This window comes from Temnothorax curvispinosus, unplaced genomic scaffold (assembly GCF_003070985.1).
Source record: "Temnothorax curvispinosus isolate PA1 unplaced genomic scaffold, ASM307098v1 QBEX01010865.1, whole genome shotgun sequence".
Classification (NCBI taxonomy): Eukaryota; Metazoa; Arthropoda; class Insecta; order Hymenoptera; family Formicidae; genus Temnothorax; species Temnothorax curvispinosus.
In genome coordinates, this window is record NW_020220645.1 from 1 (window position 1) to 4,648 (window position 4,648).

The 4,648-nt window shown below is 31.7% G+C and overlaps 1 long non-coding RNA gene across 1 annotated transcript; it reads right to left on the reverse strand.

Annotated features, from left to right (window-relative positions):
- Positions 1-1,316: 1,316 nt before the first annotated feature.
- LOC112460831 lies at positions 1,317-4,460 on the reverse strand. The gene is made up of 7 exons (XR_003041490.1): positions 4,396-4,460; positions 3,888-3,951; positions 3,353-3,444; positions 2,766-2,901; positions 2,443-2,517; positions 1,739-1,850; positions 1,317-1,461 (listed from the first exon to the last, which is right to left on the reverse strand). It is a non-coding gene; the product is annotated as an uncharacterized LOC112460831 (long non-coding RNA).
- Between the last annotated feature and the right edge of the window lie 188 nt (positions 4,461-4,648).

Consider the following 4,648-nt stretch of genomic DNA (forward strand, 5'->3'; position numbering starts at 1 on the left):
TGCAGAAGGAAACAGATGTTAACAATAATGAAAATTTTGTAACAAAATTATATTTTATGTAAAAAATTTTAAAGTATAATTATAAATGTATATTGCAAAAAATTTAAATTTAATAAATTAATATTTTATTTGAAATTATATATATTATGTGTATATTATTTATCGTTCAAATTTAAATATCTATGACAGTGATAAGTAAAAAAAATGCAGTTTTGCGAGACAATATAAATAATAATATAACAATTAAATTATCAATATAAATGCTTATTTATGAAGCATTTATATAATAAAAAATCATAAATTTACTATTGCCGTATTATAAAGGTGTTCAGATATTTATATATGTTGACGGTCGAAAAGTTTGTATCGACAATCGATAATGTTAACGTTCTCTCATTATTTACCTCCGGTTAACGTAATCGGCCGAAGGCCAGTATTTCCACCTTCTAACCGACCGTCAACTTTCGAAATATCCAACTTAAATTTTCATATTCTTAAGTTAACGGTCGGTTAGAAATTAACAGACGTTGGAAATAGTGGCCCCGATTAAAAATCCCCAGAATTATCAACAGTAAACTTCAAAAACTGTCTCGCAACAAAATAGCTACTCGAAAAAAACTACAATCTCACGTGCTTTTCAAACATTTGCAATGCTTCTACGTGGCAATAGCAATATAGATTTTTGACAGCCAAGAAATTAGGATAGAGATGATCAGTTTTAAACTTTATATACAGCGGCAATTCTTAAAATTAATTGGCCGATAAAGTTAACCGAAGATAGTAAAATCGGCCCCTCGTCAGAGAAAAGGCTTCTCTCTAGGTTGCGTTCCAATATGCACTCTCAATAAAATCTATAGTTACGTCACGTACACTAAACATTTTTAGTTAACGACAGTGAATATTGGAACCAGAAAGAAACCTGAGAGCGGCTACGCCGGCCGGCGCCGCGGCGTTTTGCTTGTTAGGGCCTGAGCAGAATGGTTGACTTATAATTTTAAGACAATATTTTATGCTTTAAATCTTTGTTTTTAGTAACGCACAATATACCTTATTGTGTCACACAAGACAAGTATTGTGTGTTACTATTATAAAAACAAAGATTTAAAACATAAAACATTTGTCTTAAAATTATGAATCAGCCATTCTGTACTTAGGCTCTTACCGTTTTACTGGACTGCTTGATATGCCACTCGCACCTATTTTCAACATTGGAACTACTTGGCATATACATTTTCTGGCACTGCCAATAAAGTCTTGGTGTATGTCCGTGCTATGCCCATAATTTTCATCTTAAGAAGCAATAATTTGTTATCAAATTGCATACATTTCTAAATCATATGATACGTATATTTAACAATTTAATTGCCACACATCTGTTATTACAATAAATATGTTAATTTATCACTCACCGACCCTGATGCGCAACCGCGGAATTATATCTGCCACGTAGCTACGTTGATTCTGTAACATACAAATATAAAATTCATATTAAAACGGTGTTTAAAAAAACCCAATATTTTAAAACATAATTTCTATGGCATCGAACTTTTTATATTCATTATTTAATTAGATATTTATTTAAATAATTATGCATTTTTTGAAAAAAATCTTTACAAGAATCAATTTTTGTAAACTATTAAATTACTCCTCTTCTTCTAACTTATTATTTCTAAATTATGGTGAAACAAAAAGGATAAACAAAAAAATACTCTTATACAAAATAAAAAATAATATTTACCGCAAAGTTGTTCCGCTGGCACCTGATGCCTCTCCCAGGCCTCCTCCTCCTCTCAGGCTGTCCTCTCGGGTTGTCAGCTCCCTTAATGCGACACTTTCCGCATTGTTTTCTTCTGAAACATGTAAATAATAAATGATTTAATATTAAATAATTCTTATGCGTATTAAACTTCTTATTTATTATTCAAGTAGACATTTTTATTTCAATAATTATACGTTTTCCGAAAAAAATATTTAGAAAAATAAGCTCTTTAACTATTTATTTTTATGAATTGTAAGATACAACTCTAGATATAAGTATCTTTTTCTGATTTCTGTTGTCTGAGTTTTATTGTCTAGAAAAAAAAAAATTTATTTCTACATTCTTTTAAGTTAACAAATTCGATATATTATTTTTAATGTATTTGAAACAAGTATAATTAATAATTTTTTAATGTATTTGGTCCTGATTTTAATTCTATTTTTATAAATAGTTAAATAATCATTACTCTCTATTTATTCTTTCTCTGTGTAACTGTGCGAGTGCAGCCTCAAGCACATTAGCACACTAAATTAATAAGTAATGCAAAACGAGTCCAAGATAAAATATCTGTCATAAACATTTATAGCCCATTTATTTTAAGATAACGGATCCATGAAGTTCTGTATTTATTTTTAGTACAATTATAATTATATGTAAATATAATCTTATACAATTTTTATTACCTTATTAATAATGTTGTTTCGTTGTTTGTCACTCATCGATCGACAGCGGAGTTGTCAGCAATAGCTACGATAATTCTGTAATACAAATATAAGATTCAATTAAAACGGCGCTCAAAAATAATCAATGATTCAAAAGATAATTGTTACATGCATAGAATTTTGTTACGGCTTTTTAATTAAATATCTATCGAAATAATTATAAATTTTTCAAAAGGATCTGTACAGGAATAAGTTTAATTTCAGATTATTTTTTTCTCTAATTATTATCTTTAAATTATTATAATAAAACAACTAATGTTACGCAAGTAAGCAATAATGCTTACCGCAAGGTTGTTCCGCCGGCACATCGATAGTTCTCATCATAGACCTCCTCATTTTCCTCTCGAGTTCTATCATCCAGACCCTCTTTTTTACTTGCATTACACAATAGACGAGTTATACATATACAAGATGACTGATCTGTGACATACGAAAAAATTCAAATAAAAATAATGTCTAAAATAAATATATGGAAGAACAACTTTATACTCAAGTATTACTTTATTCGTAATTTAAATAAATATTTTATAAAAAAATAAGGTCTTAATAAAAAATGTTTTTTTTAGATATCAACTATGTTTTTTTTAGATATATTTTAAACTATTATAAATTTTAATTATTTAGAAATATTTTAGATATATTAGCAATTAATAATTTATACATATTTATTAATAATAATTATGTCCATAAATAATTTATTAAATATTACAAAAATCTCAAAATATGATCCAAGATATTTTATTTATTAAACAATGTATTAAACATGCAATACATTATTATATTACACAGTGATCTGAAAACAATACTGCGAATAAATATTTATTCTTATCAGTAACAATTAATAGAAGATTATAGATTATGAAATGCTCACCTCACTATTTAATTGTTACATATTGGTCCTCGCTTCCTTCGGCTCTTCTCTTCATTCCGCATTGTTATTCCTTCGGCACTCACATCTGTTTCCTGAAACAAATAATTGCAATTGAACGCGATTAAAGTAATCACTACAATACAATCATCGCATAGATTTGCATCATATACTTTGTATGATACTCTCGACATATTAATCACACGCGACGCGTACTTAATTATATTGCGACAGCGGAGAAATAAATGTAGAAGAAATTATGGCACATTCGATATATATCAACGATATTTCAAATAAAAGTGCTACGAAATGTATATCTGTGTAAGATGACGTAAAAGGTTTTTCGGGTGCTAAAAAAGCGATGCGGCGTCACTAGATTGATTCGCGCGATAGATATTACAATAGGTCGAACAATAAAGGCTTTCGAAATACGCATTCGAACGGATTATCATATTAATATCCGAGCGCCGAATCTATACTTCGCGATAGATATTGCAATAAATGTAAAATGCAAAGTTAATGCATGTTACATACTTACCAATTAAATAAGTCATGCCACTCGTTCCGGAACCGATCCGTCTCCGTCTCGTATTCGTCGCGTTCTGGAAAAGGAAAACGTAATTAATATATGGCGGTGGCGCTTCGTTTCTCGCGCGCGGTCAACTTCTCACGCCGATAGGCGCGCCGCGGCGCGCGGCGTCGCTACACTCGCTACACATCCCAGCATCCCACTCTCACCTTTGTGATCATGAATTTTCCAAACTTAAAAATCAAATATTACAAGCTCGCCTATTATTACGATTGTGTCGATTGTTATTTTACATATTTTCTAGCGAATAGCGTGCAAATATTCGCGACACTCAAAAATGCGATCGTCACTTTCGCGATATTGCTCGCGCGACGCGATGCGCGCCTTCGGCCGAACAAATACCGCGGAACACGTACGTATTTTCAGGAAATATCAACACCCGAGCTCTAAATCTATACTGCGCGATAGATACCGCAGTGAATATAACGCATACAAGGTTAATATGTGTTATACTTACCGATTAAAATGAGCCGCGACGCCACTCGTTCGGGAGCCGATCCGTTCCGTGTCAGCCGCCTTCTGGAAATGGAAGGAGAACGTAATCAATATGGCGGCGGCTTCGTTTCCGCGCGGGCAACTTCACGCGCCAAAAAAGTGCCCGCGCCGCGCGCGGCGTCACTATATAATACGCGTCCCGTTTTTACTTTCGCGTTTTCTCATTTCAGCAATAAATGCTATACGCTTGCTTCATATATAGCAGTCATTTTTTT